Below are 22,016 nucleotides of genomic sequence, written 5' to 3'. Positions count from 1 at the left end.
ATGTGAAGTAGGTGCATTGTTGAACCATTTGCGTACGTTACCTTGTATTGATAGGAACATTATTGATCAAACTAGAAAGTTTTAATTACAAGGTCAGTACCTAAAGTTTAGATCACCATGTGTTTCAATTTTGAGAAACGCATATTGTGGAGTACAAAATGTTTTAATAATTATTTAAGAAAATAGATTCCTGAGAGATTTGACATTTCAGTATATTAACTTGAATTTCACTGCTTCTTACTTTGCCTTGTATTAATAATTGGGAAAGTGCTAATAGATTTTATCATACCAAATCTTAAAATCCACAGACTACTGAAACATGGAAATATTAATAGATGTATCTAAAAACATAAAGTAGGAAGTATGAACCTTAAAACTTATATTTCTGAAAATCTCATTGGTGATTTTACAGTTGTGAAATTTGATTTTTGGAAAAACAGGTTTACGGATTAAAACTGCAAACGAAGATGAGTCCTTACATATTTTTGTATCTGTTAACCCAGGACAATAAAATAAGCTTTAAACAGAAATGATTTATAGTGCTTACTTCGGAAGTACATATACTAAAATTGGAACACTATAGAGATTAGCACGGCCCCTACGCAAGGATGACACACAAATTTGTGAAGCGTTTCATATTTTTTGAGGTTTGACAGAAAACAACAAAATTCTGTAAAGCAATTATCTTTCAATTTTAAAAAAGTATTTAAAATTTTATGAAAATTTTACATATTTCAAATTAGATGAGCATTATGCAGTGAATTTGTTTATTAACCCTAATTACTGAAAACATTGTACTCCTTCCCCAAAAGTTTCAGTGGTTTTATTAATTCTTCTTTTATCTAAATTGAGTAGTTTATGTCTTCTTTCTTCATGTGCTTACTACTTTTCTGATCCTATCACTTAAGACTAATGGATGCCTGCTCATTTCTCATTATGGACCCAGAGACAGGTGCGGATGTGTGAGCAAGGAGGAAAGCTTTGGAAAATTTTCCTTATTCAGTGATTATATCTGATCCTTTGCTGTGCTCTTTAAAACCTAAGGCATGAGCAAGGCTGAGCTCTCTGACTTGGATCAGGGTATCCTTTCCTTATTTAAATTCCCTTCCACATCAGACATTAGGAGTCCTATTTCTAATACCTAGTTTTCATCTTCTTTCCTGAGCTTTAATTACAAAAACCTCTACACCTGCTTGGTCATACTCCTTGTCATATATGTATATGTACATATGTACAAGACATATACATACATATATATGTAAACAATCTTTAGGTACCTCATTTTCTAAACATACCGCACTTGAATAGTTGAATTTGAATCTCTTAGTTGAGGCAAATGCAATCAGAAGTGAATCTGCATGTATACAGTTAATTAGTGGCCCATTAGCTGGTAAGGAGAGTTTATGGTTTGGAAACAATGTGTATAAATTTACATGAAACACAGTAATGTATCAGTATATAGAAGGTGACCTTGATTTATCAGGTTACGAAAGAAGCATTACAGAGACAAAAGGAAAATTTCTCCAATCCAATTTAATCTTAAGCAGTTTCTGTTTATTTTAAATGATCTTTTAGCTGTTTTCTTAAGAAATGTAGATTTTTCTTCATAACCATGATTTAGTTGAAAAATCAGCTATATTGCTCAGTATTGGGCCAAATCACCGTCATCTACTCTGGTTATTGACCCCTAAGATACTTAGAATATGCTATCATTTTACAAAGTAGAGGATAAAAAGGGCACCTCTCCTGATAACTGAGGTTGCTTTGTCTACTAAAAATTCATGCTGTTTCCTAGCCCTTCCACCCAAGTTCAGTTTAGGAAATAATTTCTGAGCATCGTTCATTTGTATTTGAGCACTCTTGATGGTTTGGGTTGGCCTCAAGTTAGAGTACTGACTGTTGTGGAGGAGGTTCGTCTTATCGCAGGGCTTGATGAGCAATGATAAGAATGACTATGGAGTGTTGGAGGGGAGGAGGTAAGGTATAAGTCACCCCAGGTGGGCAGAACTCAGAATGCATGGACTTAAGTTAATATTTTGAAACATACCTCTTTTAAACCCCCAAATGTTATCTTGAAAACTGTTGGCTTGGAAGACAATTCTTTCAAGAGAAAATACGGAAATCATAAAAAAAAAAAAAAATACTCATTCATGGCCATTAGCAAATTGTTTCCCATGATAGAAGCAAGCAAGAAGCATGAGTATGATCACTGACTTCCAGATCTATTTCTTTCGTTTCACCGTCCATTATCCTGGGTTGCTTCAAGGTTCATTCCGACTCTTTAAAATCTCAGTGTGTTGATTTCAAAAACCAGAAGAAAGAAAAAGGCAGGGGTCAGATTTAGGGGAATGTGGGAATAGAGGGGCTAGTGGGAAGGACAGCTGGAAAAGCCAGGCCAGGAGTATTAATCCAATGTTTACACAGTAAGGAGAGTGATTTCTTAATATGATTAGTAAATTTTCTGTGATGAGATTTCTGAAAAGAAAGTTCTGAAATTATTTGTAAAGTAGTAGCATACATAAAGTATTAAACTTTTCAAGAAGACGGTTTTGAAGAACAGCATAGTTTTGGTTTAAGTGTTGACATGCTTATTTAGAAAAGAATTAGTCTTGCTACAGATCATATTAAATGGTTTAAAATAGCTGATGAGTGGAACAGCTGTTGGTTGCAACTCATGATTCCATGATGAAGTATAGAACTCGTGGTAGAGTTTTCAGTATCAAGCTGTTTCCTCTGTCTTTGATTATAGCCACCACTGAAGTCAAACACTGGGGCTTGTTGAAGTCTCAGGAGTAATCATGTAGAGGGATCAGAGGATTATTATTTTAGTAAAAATAAAAGTTGCTTAATGCATTTAAAGTCAGGTATTATACATGCTATAATGTCTAAAAGAAAATTGAAGCTTCTAGTGTTCATGAGATGGCAACTCAAAGAAAAACAGACTTTATGGCTTTTGAGATAGTTATTATACAACAGTCTGGGCTTACTGGAAAATGAAAAGGGAAAAGAAAAGCTAGCTGAATAGTCCCAGGTCAGTTTTATTTACCTGTAAGATACTCCTTTTACAAATAGATCATGGTGTAAATTGAGTGGAAATATACTGGTGGGGACACTACTTGTAGCTGTACTTTCAGAACCTCATGGTTATGCTATTATGTCAATTATATAATCCTTCTTTGAGGGTACTTTCCCTTTACCCAGGTAATAATGGGCCCTCACTTCTTTATCAATAGGAGTTTTCAAAGGATAACAAAACAACAAAGACAAAAGAAATCAGACTTCAAGTTCAGCCAGCTATAGACAGGGCTATGGTGCAAATAATCAGTTGAAATAAACTGCCCCCAAAAATAAAAGCTTGATTTTTCTTTTTTTTTAAAGAATGACTTTGGTTGTAGTCCTCAGTAAAATGAAAGGATTGATATGAAATTCTTGCAATACATATCAAGATTACAAGCCTAAATAATCATTAGAAATATTTTGTAATGTATGTAATATTTTATTATTTGCGTTCTCGTTTAAATCCTGTCTTGTAATATTTAAAAATTGGTATTAAGAATTAATGAGGATTGGTTTTTCAATTAAAATCACTTTATAGGCAGCTTCAAGGAATATTTTTATTTCTGAAAGCAAGGTATATATAATCAAAGCTTTTAAATAAATAAGTTCATTTTCTTCCTCATGTGGGAAATATCCTTAGTTTTATCTTTTAATATTTACAGTAATGTGTATTATTTCACTTATATTCTTAACACATGTTTACCTCAGGCTGTTTCTTTTTTAAATACTCAAGTATATTCATGGACCCAGTCTTTTAAACATAATCACCTTTTCAATTGTGCATTTGTCCTTCAGTTATAGAAAGAATAGTTCCTTTTACTGCTAAAGCTCATCAAGTGCTTTTTCCCTACCCATATTTTTTTAAATACATATTTTATTGAAGTATAGTTGACTTACAGTGTTTCAGGTGCACAGCAAGGTGATTCAGTTACACAAATACACATATATTATTTTTGAAATTATTTTCCATCATAAGTTATTACAAGATACTGACTGTAGTTCCCTATGCTATACAGTTAACCTTTGTTGCTTGTTGTGTATCTATTTTTAATTAGAAATTTAGTATTGTATTCACATTTAGTCAAACAAGTGGAATCAAAATGTCATAATTTTTTTAGTTAGGCAAAAATTCATAAGTTTTCTTAAAATATATATATATATATAGAAAAGCTTTTCTGAAACACTTAATAAAGGCTTCAGGAAGAACATCATAAAAAAAAAAGAGAGAAAAATTGGAAAATAGAAGCTAAATGAAATGGGGGCACTGAATATGAAATAGAAAAAGTGAAACAAGCTAGATAAAAGTAAAAAGATCATTGTATAGTCTAGTTGTTTTTAAACACGAATGCTCGTTGAAAACATATCTGGAGTTCTGGAGAAAAAAAGCAATACTGGGCATTTGTATTTTTCAAAAAATCTCAAGATAATTCTGATATGCATCTGGATTTTAAAAAGTGATCACAGGTTTTTCCGTTAGATTCTAGTTTTGGTCACAAAGAGTTCTATTGTTTTTCTGTTAACCAATCATGATAGAGTGGTATTAAGTAATAGTTACATAATCACAATTATAAAAGATGTTTGTCAGTTTTCACAATCAATAGCCAGACAAAAAAAAAATAAAAGACAATTACAGTTGCAAGCCGTAATGGGAACACAATTAACTTAACAATATAAAATAATTACATACAATTTGGGGGGGTCAGGCAGAGTGATGTGGTAAGTGGAAGTGCATACATGCACTGTGTTTTCATCCGCCCAGTCTGTGTCTTTTGGTTGGTGTATTTAATCCACTTACATTTAAGGTAATTATTGATATGTATAATCCTATTACCGTTTTCTTAATTGTTTGGGGTTTATTTTCTTTTCCTCCTCTTTTTCCTGCCTAGAGAAGTTCCTTTAGCATTTGTTGTAAAGCTGGTTTGCTGGTGCTGAATTCTCTTAACGTTTTCTTGTCTGGAAAGCTTTTGATTTCTCCATCAAATCTGAAGGAGAGTCCTGCTGAGTAGAGTATTCTTGGTTATAGGTTCTTCCCTTTCATCACCTTAAATATATCATACCATTCCCTTCTGGCTAGTAGAGTTCCTGTTGAGAAATCAGCTGATAGCCTGATGGGAGTTCATTGTATGTTACTTGTCATTTTTCCCTTGCTGCTTTTACTATTTTATCTCTGTCTTTAATTTTTGTCAGTTTGATTACTGTGTGTCTTGGTGTGTTCCTCCTTGGGTTTACTCTTCCTGGGACTCTCTGTGCTTCCTAGACTTGATTGACTATTTTCTTTCTCATGTTCAGAAGGTTTTCAGCTATTATCTCTTCAAATGTTTTCTCAGGTCCTTTCTCTCTCTCTCCTTCGGGGACCCCTCTAATGCAAATGTTGGTGCGCTTAATGTTGTATTAGAGGTCTCTTAGGCTGTCTTCATTTCTTTTCACTCTTTTTTAAATACTGTGTTCTGTGGCAGTGATTTCCACCATTCTGTCCCCAAGTTATTTATCCATTCTTCTGCCTCAGTTATTCTGCTACTGATTCCTTTTACTGTGTTACTTATCTGTTTGTTTGTTCTTTAGTTCTTCTAGGTCTTTGGTAAACATTTCTTGGATCTTCTCAATCTTTGCTTCCATTCTTTTTCTGACATCCTGGATCATCTTCACTATCATTATTCTGAATTCTTTTCTTGGAAGACTGCCTGTCTCCACTTCATTTCGTTGTTTTTCTGGGATTTTATCTTGTCCCTTTATCTGAACATAACTTTCTGCTTTTTCATCATGATTCAGTTCAGTTCAGTCGCTCAGTTGTGTCAGACTCTTTGCGACCCCATGAACTGCAGCAGTTATATATCTTTGAGTGTGAGATGTCTTTTTTTTTGGCGAGTTCAAGCATCCTCCTGTCAGTGGTTGTTGTTCAACAGCTAGTTGCAATTTTGGTGCTCTTGCTGGAGAAGATGAGCTCAGGCCCTTCTACTCTGCCATCTTGAGCCGGAAGTTACTCCCATATGTTTTTATAGTGATAGTTATACGAACAAAGCTAGTGGAGGTGATGGAATTCCAGTTGAGCTATTCCAAATCCTGAAAAATGATGCACTCAATATGCCAGCAAATTTGGAAAACTCAGCAGTGGCCACAGGACTAGAAAAGGTCAGTTTTCATTCCAATCCCAAAGAAAGGCAATGCCAAAGAATGCTCAAACTACCGCACAATTGCACTCATCTCACACGCTAGTAAAGTAAGGCTCAAAATTCTCCAAGCCAGGCTTCAGCAATACGTGAACCGTGAACTTCCTGATGTTCAAGCTGGTTTTAGAAAAGGCAGAGGAACCAGAGATCAAATTGCCAACATCCGCTGGATCATGGAGAAAGCAAGAGAGTTCCAGAAAAACATCTATTTCTATTTTATTGACTATGCCAAAGCCTTTGACTGTGTGGATCACAATCAACTGTGGAAAATTCTGAAAGAGATGGGAATACCAGACCACCTGATCTGCCTCTTGAGAAATTTATATGCAGGTCAGGAAGCAACAGTTAGAACTGGACATGGAACAATAGACTGGTTCCAAATAGGAAAAGGAATTCGTCAAGGCTGTATATTGTCACCCTGTTTATTTAACTTATATGCAGGGTACATCATGAGAAACGCTGGACTGGAATAAACACAAGCTGGAATCAAGATTGCCGGGAGAAATATCAATAACCTCAGATATGCAGATGACACCACCCTTATGGCAGAAAGTGAAGAGGAACTAAAAAGCCTCTTGATAAAAGTGAAAGTGGAGAGTGAAAAAGTTGGCTTAAAGCTCAACATTCAGAAAACGAAGATCATGGCATCCGGTCCCACCACTTCATGGGAAATAGATGGGGAAACAGTGGAAACAGTGTCAGACTTTGTTTTTTTGGGCTCCAAAATCACTGCAGATGGTGACTGCAGCCATGTAATTAAAAGACGCTTACTCCTTGGAAGGAAAGTTATGACCAACCTAGATAGCATATTCAAAAGCAGATACATTACTTTGCCAATACAGGTTTGTCTAGTCAAGGCTATGGTTTTTCCTGCGGTCATGTATGGATGTGAGAGTTGGACTGTGAAGAAGGCTAAGCTCCGAAGGATTGATGCTTTTGAACTGTGGTGTTGGAGAAGACTCTTGAGAGTCCCTTGGACTGCAAGGAGATCCAACCAGTCGATTCTGAAGGAGATCAGCCCTGGGATTTCTTTGGAAGGAATGATGCTAAAGCTGAAACTCCAGTACTTTGGCCACCTCATGCGAAGAGTTGATTCTTTGGAAAAGACCCTGATGCTGGGAGGGATTGGGGGCAGGAGGAGAAGGGGACGACAGAGGATGAGATGGCTGGATGGCATCACTGACCCGATGGACGTGAGTCTGAGTGAACTCCGGGAGTTGGTGATGGACAGGGAGGCCTGGCGTGCTGCGATTCATGGGGTCTCAGAGAGTCGGACACGACTGAGCGACTGATCTGATCTGATCTGATCTATCATTAACATTACCTAGAGAATTTTTAATTCTAGTAATTTATTTTACTTACTCCTTCAATAAATATTTTGGCATGTCTTCTATTTGTGCCTTTCTACAGAAAAAGTAATCTTTTCACATGCTATTTTTTTAGTTTTTCATAATAGTATGAAAATTACAAAGCGTGAAAACATCTAAACATTAAGATTGCATTATTTTATTTAGAATATTAGCTTAAAATATAAACTCAGAGTTACAGATACTTCCCTTAGAATTTCTCTCGTGGTTGCTGTAAGTGAGCTTGTTGACTAATAAAACTTCCTCTAAAGGACAAAGGTTGTAATCAAACCTGATGGTGGGTTATGATGGCATGGTACAGATTAACACTCCTCAAAAGATAATTCCTAACCATTCTTCTGGTTTTCTTATCAAGTTTCTTATCAAAGTTTTCTGAGAATGAAAAACTGCAGCATGATAAAATACCAAGTATATTTTAAGGTAACATATGCTTTTACACTTCATCTTAGTCACAAGGCTGAGAAGCAATAGCATTTGCTTTTAAAAAGGTAAAAATTCCAAATCTCAATGAACAATTAGTCAATAAATATTTAATTGAATATTTACTAGATATCTAGATTTCTGTGGGGACCTTCAAAGACTATTACAATAATAGTGTTTGCCCTTAAGGAAATTTATGGTCCTTTTTGAAGAGACACGGTTAGTAACTAAGAAAGAATTTATATTCAGGAGTTTTAGAGTAACTGACATTAAGTACATCAAAGTACTTTAAATAATGAAATTTAAAGCTGTTGCTTATGTGATTTTTACTTGAGCCTAAATATTAAAGGAAGTGATATAAGGTTTGTTGTATTTATTTAGATAATAACAAGTCAAATTACTTTTCTGGGAATACTTCATAAATTTTAGTCCAGTCCTAGAATTTTAGGTCCTTCAGAGAATAATCTTTCATTAAAATTATTTTGTAAGAATATTTTATAAAAAGGGAATGTCCATCACAAAATAGTTTAATGTTTCATTTTAAGAAAGAAGTTTTAATATCTCCCTTGTGTTTGCAAAGAGTCTGACACGACTAAGCACAACACAACACCTTATGTATGTATGTATTCTTTACTTCTGTACCTCTGCTCATAATGCCTTTCTCTGACAGCATCGGCTTAGCACCCTCTCAGCCCCCACAACCTACTCCACATTCCTGTGCAACCGGATCACTTGTCATCTCATCTTTGAACCTTATCTCCAGGTTCATTCACCTTCTTTTTCCTGTAAGATTTTATTCATCCTGCCAGTCATGTTTGGTTATTCACTCATGTGACTCCTTTCTCACATTGATGCTTTTCTTGAAGATAGATATTTTTTTCCATATGTATTTAGGATGCCTAGCATAATGTTCAGAGAAGGCAATGGCAACCCACTCCAGTACTCTTGCCTGGCAAATCCCATGGACGGAGGAGCCTGGGGGGCTGCAGCCCATGGGGTCGCTAAGAGTCGGACATGACTGGGTGACTTCACTTTCACTTTTCACTTTCATGCATTGGAGAAGGAAATGGCAACCCACTCCAGTGTTCTTGCCTGGAGAATCACAGAGACGGGGGAGCCTGGTGGGCTGCTGTCTTTGGGGTCACACAGGAGTCAGACACGACTGAAGTGACTTAGCAGCAGCAGGATAATGTTGGCACATAGTAGATAGTTATTGAATAAATTCCTGAAATTACTTAAATTCTTAATACTCCAGATCTAGTGACTGGTTTTAAATTCCTGAAATTACTTAAATTCTTAATACTCCAGATCTAGTGACTGGTTTTTGACATTTGTAGAAAATTAAATTATGTGGTCATCACTTTTCACAGATATATCTAGGTTTATAGTTATAAGTCTTCGTCTTTCATTTTTTCAGTAATAAAGAAACTCAGGGCTAATGGTGATTGATTTAACAACATGAGCTTATGAAAGTCATGCACTTATTTAGTCTTATGAGAAACGCTGGACTGGAAGAAACACAAGCTGGAATCAAGGTTGCCAGGAGAAATATCAATAACCTCAAATATGCAGATGACACCACCCTTATGGCAGAAAGTGAAGAGGAACTAAAAAGCCTCTTGATGAAAGTAAAAGTGGAGAGTGAAAAAGTTAGCTTAAAGCTCAACATTCAGAAAACGAAGATCATGGCATCCGGTCCCATCACTTCCTGGGAAATAGATGGGGAAACAGTGGAAACAGTGTCAGACTTTATTTTTGTGGGCTCCAAAATCACTGCAGATGGTGATTGCAGCTGTGAAATTAAAAGACGCTTACTCCTTGGAAGGAAAGTTATGACCAACCTAGATAGCATATTCAAAAGCAGAGACATTACTTTGCCAACAAAGGTCCGTCTAGTCAAGGCTGTGGTTTCTCCAGTGGTCATATATGGATGTGAGAGTTGGATTGTGAAGAAAGCTGAGCGATGAAGAATTGATGCTTTTGAAGTGTGTTTTTGGAGAATACTCTTGAGAGTCCCTTGGACTGCAAGGAGATCCAACCGGTCCATTCTAAGGGAGATCAGTCCTGGGTGTTCATTGGAAGGACTGATGCTGAGGCCAAAACTCCAATACTTTGGCCACCTGACCTGAAGAGCCATCTCCTTGGAGAAGACCCTGATGCTGGGAAAGATTGAGGGCAGATGGAGAAGGGGATGACAGAGGGTGAGATAGCTGTAGGGCATCACTGACTCGATGAACGTGAGTCTGAGTGAACTCCAGGAGTTGGTGATCGATAGGGAGGCCTGGCGTGCTGCAATTCATGGGGTCGCAAAGAGTCGGACACGACTGAGCTACTGAACCGACTGTGTATTTTGTAATATTCCCTGGGGAGATGTATGGAAGACCCTTGTAATCATATACAGCAGTATTTTTGAATTGCAATGTCCTAACATGCCCATTGAGTGGGAGAAAAAAGGACTATCCTTGTTTTAGTTAAGGTCAGATTTTACCACCAAATAAGTTATATAAAAGTTTGCGTTTCAGAATGATCTGATTTTTAGAATTTTTCGATAAGAGATTACGGACCTCTTCCTCTTTGTTTTAATATTCCCACAGGTCTGTAGAACATTTTCCTATGCAGAGAGGAAGATCTTTATGTTTTCAGTTTTATGAACCGTATATATGTCTGAGATGATGTGTATATATAAAAAAGATATTCAGTATACATATGTGTACCCATATAAAAATTTAGGGAAGCATGTGCCTGTTGTGTTCGTGTGTGTGTCAGGGGTGGGAGAGAGGGAAGGTGGGGGTGGGGAGAAAAGGGAAGAGAAGTGTGTTCGTGTATGGTAGGGACTGGTAGGGTGGGGAGACAGGGAGAGGGGATGGGGAGACAGGCAGTGGCTACATGGGTCTATGTAGCTCTTTCTTTCTTGTGTTGACTCAGGTTTGATTAGTAACTTGGTGTGAAATAAAACCTTAATTGCAGTTTCACAGCTTTGTTAGCACTTAAGCTTATCACTAACAAATTCTCTTGCAAGAGATTTACTTGAAAATTCTGTGTAAAATTACAACCAGAACATTGTGTGTGCCATACAAAATAATAGTAAAAAAAAAAAAAAATCAACAATCAAAACAGACCATGTCTTAAACTACTCTTTTACTAATCCTAAAGGAATATGAAATGTTTTTGGTGTTATGTATAGTTACCCAAAGAAGCAGTTTCACTTTGCTTATTTAATAATTACTGTGTGGACCAAGGTTGAACACAGGAAGTGAAGAATGGCTGAGCCAGTTGTAGTGGTAGTAGTAATTTAGGTAAGCAGAAACTAATGATCCAAATTGGAAATAGACCAGGGCATTGGGTATTAACACCATCCCATTATGAAAAGTCTCATGAGATGTCAGATAACCTCAAGAGACTTGCACTTTTGTTGGTAAGGACCTTTTTAAGATTGTTCTAAGACACTGAGAAATACTCAAACTATAATATTGCTTATCAGTGAATGTGATAGAAATTACTTTTCTACTCAGTTGTAAAACAAATGATTTTAGACCCTGAATCAGTCAGATGAAATGAACTGTTAGGTTAGAATGCTGTATTTCTTTTTAAATATCAAAATCTTTAGTATTTCTTAAATTTCAGACCCTGAACATTTTTAAACATTACTGTATGAGAAGATAAACTTTCATATCCTTCCAGTACTTCTATGATGTTTTTTCTCCAATCCCTGTGTTCTTTGCTGACAACAGCAATTGTATGTTTTGCGAGGTCAATAAATGCTGATTTCTGCAAAATGAAAGCTCTTAGGAAATGAGCTTAGTTGTGAAGAGGAAGCAGAAAGAATGAGGCAATTGAATGAGAAGTATTGCAAGGGATTATTTAAAAGTGTGAGTCAGAAACCAAATTAATATTACTTCCCTTGGGTCTCCCCAGTCTTCATATGTATATTGTGATTTATTTTGGCTTACCTGGTTTGTTTATATAGATATGTGGATGGTAGCAAATTTGCATTATCAAATTCTCTCTTTTCTCATAGCCCAAAGCTAAATACATATGCTTGTAACTATAGTTCTTATTTTCAGAAAAAAATGTGCTAAAAAAATTTAAGCCATGTAATTTAGGGTTACAAAATAGATAGCACTTAGTGAAGGAAGGTTGACCCTATAGTGTATCTTTATTTATCCCATGATGTCTAATTAACTGAAATCTACTTTTTTTAAATTTTATTCCTTTTGGGATACAAAGCCTATGAATTGTACTATAACCTGTTTAATTCTGATTAATTAGTTTTCCTATTTAAATGAGGAGCTCAGTGACCAAAGAAGTTATTTCTTGTAGTGTTTTTTAAATGATAGAATTTAGAAATTATTATGTGGTAAAACTAAATAGACCAACTACGTACAAGGTTGAGGGAATTTTAGTTATGAGGTTTTTGTTGTTTGTTAAACTGCGTGGTTTGGAGAGTGGGCAGAAAGGGAAGAGGAACATTTTGAAATTATGCCCTACAGTTTTCAATCTTTTGTCAGCTTTTTGTGATGCTGTAGATGACTGTAATTTGAAACTGGAAATGTGAAAGATTTGTGGATTGGATGATTCACATACTGTTGGATTTTCCACATGGCTTAAATTCTTCATAGAAACAGTTTTACAGACACATAGCAAGAGGACAGGGTAATGTTTATTCCATGGACTTGAGAAACAGTGACCTGTGTTCTAAAAAGGTGGAAGTACGGTTTTATTCAACGTTATAAAAAATTGACTTATATGTTTTATTTTACTGCTTACATTTCAGTTTTTTGATGTGTGTATTTTCAGTGTTGACTAAAAGTAACTGGGTATGTTGACAGAACCATAGAAAAAAAATTAAACTTGCGTTGCTAAATAAAATTTAAGTACTACTTTTAAAAATAAAACTTTACCCTTATAGACTGTTATGTATGATCTGTGTTTCCATGAGGAAATGTTGATTAAGTAGTTTCCATTTTGGTATTACAGTATGTCCTGTTGTAAGTTGCTGACTGTGGAAAATTTTTTTAAGTAAGAGAAGCAGCTCAGCTTAAACCCTTAGTTTTTATTATGGCAGACACCAGAAATAGAAAACTACCAACAGTTTTATAATCTATTAAATTTCTCCATATCTTAGAATAAGCTAGTTTTAAAAGTTTTAAACAAGGTTGTTGACTATAGAATTGAATTACCTTTATATATCCTTGTACATGAAGGGTCCTTTTTACTTGAGCTACTGAATACACGTCTGCAGTTTTTTCAAAAAAGTAAGCCTAGAGTAAATGACAAAATTTTCTGTTTAGTATAGAGATGTTGTTACGTGAGAGATGTTGTTAATCTAACAAACTAATTAAATACAGTTCTGACAAAACTTGTTTATATGTAAAATTTAGCAGGATAGACTTATTTTGGATGAAACAAGAAGTCTTAAAAAAATCTGTTTTCACTTAAATGAGTAACTTATCTTTGGAATTTTTGATGGTATTTGGTTCTCCTTGATAACAAAAGGACCAGGATTTGTAATATTAGTCTATGTATGTAAGATAAGTTTTTGAGGATACTTGACTTTTTATGTCAGCTTATAATTCAATATTGAAATTAAGTCTTTGCCTTTGAATTATTCTAACAGAGGCTGCAGAGTGTGGTTTTTGTTTTCTGAATAGATGTTTTAAGTTTCTTGTTCAGTGCTTGCTTGTCATCAAGAGAAGAGGAAGAGGAGGGCTACTCATATAGTTGCTGTTTTATATGAAGTTAAGGCTCTAGTTGGGCTCCAAAATCACTGCAGATGGTGACTGCAGCCATGAAATTAAAAGATGCTTACTCCTTGGAAGGAAAGTTTTGACCAACCTAGATAGCATATTCAAAAGCAGAGACATTACTTTGCCAACAAAGATCTGTCTAGTCAAGGCTATGGTTTTTCCTGTGGTCATGTATGGATGTGAGAGTTGGACTGTGAAGAAAACTGAGTGCCAAAGAATTGATGCTTTTGAACTGTGGTGTTGGAGAAGACTCTTGAGAGTCCCTTGGACTGCAAGGAGATCCAATCAGTCTTTCCTAAAGGAAATCCATCCTGAATATTCATTGGAAGGACTGATGCTGAAGCACCAGTACTTTGGCTACCTGATGTGAAGCCTGACTCGTTTGAAAAGACCCTGATGCAGGGAAAGATTGAAGACAGGAGGAGAAGGGGACGACAGAGGATAAGATGGTTAGATGGCACCACTGACTCAATGGACATGAGTTTGAGCAAGCTCCGGGAGTTGGTGATGGACAGGGAAGTGTAGTGTGCTGCAGTTCATGGGGTTGCAGAGTCAGGTACGACTGAGTGACTGAACTGAACTGACTGATTAGTGATGTTGAGCACTTTTCATGTACCTGTTGGCTGTTTTGATATTGTCTTTGAAAAACTGTCTGTTCAGGTCCTTGCCCAGTTTTAAATGGATTTATTTAAAGTATATGAGTTCTTTATATATTTTGATATTAATGCCTAATCAGATGTGCTTTGCATAAGTTTAAGGATTGTTTTTGCTATTTCTGTAAAAAGAATACCATTGGAATCTTGATAGGAATTGCATTGAACATGTAGATGGCTTTGAGTTGTAAAGACATTTTATCAATATGAATTCTTTCGATCCATGAATGTAGGATTTCCTTTCAATAATTTGTTTTAAATGGAGTCCTTCTTTTCTGATAGTGCTCTATAAAGTTTTGAAGCTTGTAGAGATAGTCTATAATCATAAAAACTTTTGAGTAGTGTTATTACTTATTGTGTGAATTAGAGATTTTTTTTAAATGGAAGGAGAACTTACAGGACTGTTTTTTTAAATTTTAGATTACTGATATCTTCTGATAAGGATATTTATAGAGTCCATGTGTTAGAATTGAGTATTGAAAATAGAAGTTAGAGGTTAGTTTCATTTTCATATTTGATATATTAAGCATGCACACCTTATTTCTCCTTCTGAATGCATTTATAAAACCCAGAAAGAATGGATGAAGCAGCTATTTTGAGGACTCTGAAGAATAAATAATAACATGTTAGATTGGGAAAGAAGACTAGAATGTAAAATATCAAACTGGCGCTTAGTTTACCTTTGTTTTTCCCTCTGGTATTCCTGAAGCTGAATTGAACACAGTCTGCAGGCTACAAGCGATCACTTAGGTATGGACAGAGAGCTCCAAATAAGAGCCCCCTATTTCTGGCTCACAGTGTGGGGAAGATAATGCTTAGTGTGAATGCGGAAATTCCGTCTTTCTTTCCCCGTTTTTCTCTGTTCTCTTTTTGAAGTCCTAAGTAACCCTGCAGTGATAGCAGTAGCCTGCAACAGCGACATTGAGGGCTGAGAATCTTCCTCTTGAACTAACAAACCAGCTAACAAACCTACAGTTTGTTAGTGGTGGTGGTGCCCCCTGCCCCACCACCCTGCTTTTTCTGTCCTTCTGCTGATTGGTCCCCAAAGCAAGTATAGTAACAGAACTGTGTGGGCAAGCAGATTACCTGAAGCCCCAGGTTCTGACTGAAGAAATGGAAAGGGATGCCTAGTGGAATTTGAAAGTACTGAGATTATGTAGCGGGAGAAATTTGGGAAAACAATTCCATTAAGTTTTTTATGGATTAATGAGCTTGTGCCCCAGCTGTATATACATGGAAGTAACAAACTACTGCCCAAATCCTAGACTGATTATTGGATAATACAGAGTGGCACAAATTCAAATAGCACAGCAAAGGCTTTGAAAATTGAAGTGATAATAGAACCATCCCCATAGAAGCCATGCTAAAACTTGCATTCTGAACCTAATCATCTGTTAAAACAAAAATATTAACATTAACCACTGAATTTAAACAAGAACCACAATTATGTATTTAAAATGTCCAATTTACAATCCAAAATTATCTAACATATGAAGAACCAGGAAAACTGCAGTTGACATGTGAAGAGGTGATCAACATATACCATCATGATAGAGATGTTCGAATTATATGACAGAGACTTTATTGAAACTATTTTACAAATGTTCCAGTGAGCTATTGTGGATGCTGTTCAGATAAATGGAAAAGCCAAAGTCTTTGCAGAGAAAGAGAATATATAAAAAGGATAAGGCATTGTTAGAAATGAAAACTGCAGTAAGTGGGAAAAACCCACTGGATGACTCAATAGCAGGGGAGAAGAAATTTTAAAAATTCAACAGAGCCTTGGGGAAAAAAGAAAAAACAGGGAAAAAAAAATCTTGAAAGCAACCAGAGAAAAATGACATATTACCTCTGGGAGAACAGTGATCAAGGAATTCTCATCAGAAACCATGGAGGTAAGAAGAAAGAGGCAAAATTTCTTAAAGTGCTTAAAGAAAAGAACTGTCCATAACCAGCAAAAATATTTTTTAAGGATGAGAGTGACATAAGGACATATTCTGATGAAGGAAAACTGAGAGTATTCATTGCCAGAAGACCAGATCTAAAATTTGCTAAAGAGTATCCTTAAGACAGAAGGGAAAATGATACCAGAAGGAAACTTGGACATCAGAAGTAAAAGATCAACAGGAATGGTAAATATCTGTGTAAATATCATAGATTGAGTTCTTTAAAATATATTTGATAGTTAACAAGAATGACAACATTGATGTGATTTTCAATGAATATAATGTAATACATCTATTAAGTGGTAAAATACTGATTCTAAGTAGATGCTGAAAGGTTCAATATTAATATGTATATTCTTGTCTCCGCAACCACTGTTTACAAAATATGATTTAGAATCACAGTGGATAAAGTGCTAAATACAAAAGGGAACTAGCAGAAAACAATGAAATGGTAGATGTAAATTTTCACCTGTCAGTAATTACTTTAAAATTTTAAATGCTTTAAACATATCAATTAAAAGAGATCATTAGAGTCCATTTAAAAAATGACCCCATTATTTGCTTTAGAAACTTCCAATAATAGGTAGATTAAAAGTGAAATGATAGGAAAAGATATATCTTGCAAACATCAATCCAAAGAAAACTAGTGGTTATATTAAGCAATCAAAATAAACTTTGAAACAATCTAGGATACAGAATGGAATATACATTGACAAAAGGATTAACTTACCAATCTTAAATGTGTGCATACCCAACAACAGAACTTACAAATACATGAAACAAAATCTGATAGAACTTAAAGGAGAAATAGAGAACTTAACAATTACAGTTGAAGACTTCAACATGACTTTCTTAGGAACACATCAAAGTAGCAGACAGATATCATAAGGGTATAGAGTGACTAAACAACACTATCCTCCAACTAGATCTGATTGGTGTTACAAGAATACCCCAACAATAGCAGAGTGTACATTCTTTTCAAGTACACGTGGATATTATCAAGATAAAATGTACCTTGGTCATAATAAAAATCTTAAATATAAAAGAGTTGAATGCAAAGTATGTTCTCAGACTATGGTGGAAATGAACTGAAAATTAAAAACAGAGATAAAAGGAAAATCTCCAAGCTCCAAGATAATTAAATAGCAGACTTCTGAATGATCTATTGGCTAAAAGAAGAAGCCTCAGAGGAAATTAAAAAATACTTTGAACTGAACGAAACTGAAAATATATATCATGTCAAAATATATGCTGTACAGTCAGTGTTTACAAGAAAACTTACTGTATTTAGTGCTTTCATTAGAAAAAAAAGAAAGTGCATAAATCTATATGTTTCTGTCTCAAAAACTAGACAGAAGAGAATAAAATAAATCCCAAATAAGAGGAGAAATGAATGAAATTCAAAGCAGGAAGACAACAAAAGTCAATAAAACCAAAAATTGATAACAAAATTGGTAGTTTCTAGCAAAATTGACAAAGAGAGAAGACATATAGAACCAGTGTCAAATGAAGGAATATCACTACAGACCCCACAAGAATCCAAGGGAGAGTAGAAATACTAAGAACAACTATGTGGACATAAATTTGTCAAATTAGGTGAAGTGGACCAATTCTTTGAAATAGATTAATTCCTTAGCAGAGTACATAAACTCACCCAAGAAGAAAAAGATTATTGTAACAAGTCTTAAAACTGTTAAAGAAATTTAATTCATAGTTTAAAACTTTTCAAAAAAGGAATGTCTAGACCCAGATGGGTTTTTCTGGTGAGTTTTGGCCAATACTTAACAGAAGAAATGACATTACAGGTTTCCTTCTTATGCAAAAGTAGACTGTGTTATGAAACCCTTTGTAAGGAGAAATGGTCTAAATAAAAGGCAATTACCTTTTTTTAAATAAAAGCTAAAATACTCTTCAGAGTTGGGTTTGTTTTTTTTTTGGTTAGTGAAAACACATACTAATAATGTAGATATTTTGTAAAATGAAGTGGTATAAAGCAAAAGTGATTTATTGTATTTAAATTTTTTAAAATTATATTTTATCAAAACAGTTTTTTAATTGAAGTATGGCTGATTTACAGTGTGTTCATTTCAGGTGTTCAGAGTGTGTGAGTGTGTGTGTGTGTATGTGTAACTAAATCACTAATAATTAGAAACATTGAACATCTTTTCATGTGCTTTTTGGCCATCTCTATGTCTTCTTTGGAGAAATATCTATTCAGATCATCTGCCCATTTTTTTATTGGGTTGTTTGTTTTATTTTATATTGAGCTATATGAGTTGTTTATATATTTTGGAGATTAATCCCTTGTTGGTTGCATTGTTTGCAAATATTTTCTCACGTTCTGTAGGCTGCTCTTTTGTCTTGTTTATGGTTTCCTTTGATGTACAAAAGATTTTAAGTTTAATTAGGTCTCATTTGTATTTTTATTTCCATTACTCTAGAAGATGGATCCAAAAAATTATTGTTCCAGTTTATGTGAGAGTGTGTCCTACCTGTGTTTTCCTCTCAGTGTTTTATAATATCCAGTCTTACCTTTAAGTCTTTAATCTATTTTGAGTCTGTTTCTGTGTATGGTGTTAAAAAATGCCCTAATTTCATTCTTTTGTGTGTAGCTCTCCAGTGTTCCCAGCACCACTTATTGAAGAGATTGTCTTATCCATGTATATTCTTGCCACCTTTGTCATAGAGTAATTGACCATATGTGTGTGGGTTTATTTCTGGCTTTCTATCCTGTGACATTGATTTATATATCTGTTTTTGTGCCTGTACTGTATGTAATGCTTTGACGACTGTAGCTTTGTAGCATAGTCTGAAGTCAGGAAGTCTGATTTCTCCAGCTCCGTTTTTCTGTCTCCAGATGGTTTTGGCTATTTGAGGTCTTTGGGTTTCAATATAACTCATACAGATCAATATCAAATAAAAGTTCATTTTACTGTATAATAATTTACTAAATATAATTTTTTAAAGAGTTAAAAATAGAAGTTAGGGAAAATGGGCAGGGAACATGGTGATATGGACCAGAATTGCACGAAAATTCAGGAATTTGTTTCTTACTGAAGATAAAGTGCTGGTTTTAAGGATACTGTTTTCTACAAATAAAGTCAGTTACAAGTTATTATTTTAAAAGACATATTTAACAGTGTTTCGTTTCATAATATTTTACTAAACTTCCTAATTTTTGTTTTTAATTTAGAATGTTTATTCACCTGTGAAGTAAAATTTGAAAGAAAAAACATATGTATATAAAATCTATGACCAATGTTCATTTTGACCTTTATCCCTTACTTCTTGGGTCTTAATTTTTTTTTTAGTAAAGAATAATAATACATGTCTAAATAATATATGAATCAAAGAAGAAAACTCAAGAGAAATTTTAAATTATTTTGAGCTTAATGAAAGAGAAAACAATTTATAAAAATTTGTGGGATTCAGTGAAAATAGTGCTCAGATAGAGATTTATAGCATTGAATGCATATATTAGAAGTATCTACAATCAGTAGTAGAAGCTTCTACCTCAGGAAACTAGAAAAAGAAAAGCAGATTAAATTCAAAGTAAATAGAAGAAAAGAAATAGTAAAAATGATAGAAATAAATCTATGAATTTGAAAATAGGAAGTCAATAGAGAAAAATCAAGAAAACCAAAAGCTGTTTCTTTGAAAAGACAAAATAAAGACTGCTGAACCTGATGCTTTTCCAGTACCACTTTTCAGAGTCTTTTGTTTTTATTATCTATATCTTTTTATTAATGATTTCTAATTCTGCACATTAATCCTGATTATTATCCCTACTGTAACATTTGCCAATGACCAGGGCTTGACTTCTGTTTCTTCTTTTTTGTCTTTTATCCCTGCATTTCTACCTTAGTGCTTTATTTTGCAGATATACATTTAATATGTGACTGTAGCCATATTTTTTCTAGCCTTAAGTTTTACTTTTTTTCCTGAAATTCTTCTAATGCAATAATTCATATTTCAGTGTCCATAAATCCCACAAGTTTTATTGGTTTTTATAGGTTTCATGTCAGTTTTAAACATCAGCCTGTGATTCTTCAGTAAACATTTCATGAAAAAGGTCCTGCTCCTGTATAGTTGCATCATAATCTTCATGACAAAGAAAATTAATAGCAGTTACTCTAATACTGCTCCTATTTACATTTCTTAAATTGTCCCAAAAGATTTAAAACAGTTTTCCTTGCAATTGACCTTTTAAAGAAAACACCTTTCTAGTGGAATGGCATTCTAGTTAATGGCTCACATTCTGAACTTGTCTGATTTTCCTTGATGTGTCATTTAATCCGTTCCACTAGCTCCCATCTTTCCTGAAACATTCATGAAACATCTTTTGACAGTAAAACTTTGTAATTGATGTTATATATAACATCAGGAGGTGCATACTATTGAATGACTGGTTCTTAATTTGAGCTGTTCACATAGTTTGTCCTGAGAGTTGTCTGTCTTGTAAGATTTCAAGGGGAATTATAGAAGGGAAGAAATGCTGTTGTCCCTTGAGAGTCAAAAGAGTGGGTACAGGTACAGAAAATTTTATAACATCTCTAGTGTTACCATCTGGACTGAAGGAGAGTATAAAAGAGAGGGATTAGTGAATCTTGAATTTCAAATGTGGTTATTTTGAGTTTGAAAAGTAAGGTCTCTTTCTCCATTTCTTGTATACAGTATTTTCTTTGTCTGCATTGAGAAGTCAGTCCTGGAGTTCAAGGTGAAATTCTTGAGGTGTCACCTTTCAAGGTCACAGTCTTTCTCCAGAAGAGAAAAACTGAGAGCTAACTCTATAGGCAAAGACATGGTGGTCATGACTGTTCAGGAGATGGGTGGGTGGGTGTTCCTCATGACGTATGGCAGAAGCCAGTACTTCTTCCACTTTTCACTCTCCAGAAAACTGAGCACATAGAGGAGTAACCAAATATGTCTTCAAAGAAATAACATTTTCTTTTTCCTCTCTAGGTGATCACCCTTAAAGCCGTATTCGATCACAATTAAGTTTTAGATTACTTATCAAGTCTATTAAAACAAAAATATAGTCCACCTGAAAAGTAAAAGTGTTAGCCGCTCAATTGTGTCCAGCTCTTTGCAACCCTGTGGACCATAGCTCGCCAGGCTCCTCTGTCCATGGAATTCTTCAGGCAAGAGTACTAGAGTGGGCTGCCATTTCCTTCTCCAGTAATCCACCTAACATCTATATATTTTGTGTTTATAAACCCAGTATTACTTTACATGAAGACACCTACCAGTATTGATTGGCTTCAGTTAATTGACTCTGTCATCTTGACTAGCAAAAGACAGTTGCCAGTCAAGCGTATCATTTCTGAAGTCCTACACAGATATATCCCCATCTGAAAAGAAAACTAACTGATTTGAGATAAGTTCCTAAAAGCTTTTCTTTTGACTGACAAACTGTCAGTCTAAAGGGAAACACGATTTCCATTCAGTAAGTCTCTATAAAAGCTTCAAGTTTGAACAGATAAAGTACAGCAAGCATGGTCTATGGATCTTCTCATGCTGTACTACTTATGCATAATACTTAGCACTCTGTGGATAGTGATTGATTCACATTAATCTTTTATCATGTTCACATCTGGGAAATCAAGAATGCATGAACTCTGCATCTGAGAAAAGAGGATCAGTTTTGAAGACAATGAAT

General features: G+C 34.8%; 1 protein-coding gene and 1 non-coding gene across 8 annotated transcripts in view; both read left to right on the top strand.

Annotated features, from left to right (window-relative positions):
- The window catches only part of TCF12 (transcription factor 12), a 393,332-nt gene that overhangs the window by 63,590 nt on the left and 307,726 nt on the right, over positions 1-22,016 (top strand).
- Positions 540-643, top strand: LOC112448664 (U6 spliceosomal RNA). Its single transcript, XR_003037036.1, has one exon. It is a non-coding gene; the product is annotated as a U6 spliceosomal RNA (small nuclear RNA).

Source organism: Bos taurus, chromosome 10, assembly GCF_002263795.3.
Source record: "Bos taurus isolate L1 Dominette 01449 registration number 42190680 breed Hereford chromosome 10, ARS-UCD2.0, whole genome shotgun sequence".
Taxonomy (NCBI): Eukaryota; Metazoa; Chordata; class Mammalia; order Artiodactyla; family Bovidae; genus Bos; species Bos taurus.
Note: the sequence above shows the minus strand (reverse complement) of the source record. Positions and strands in the feature narration are given on the sequence as shown.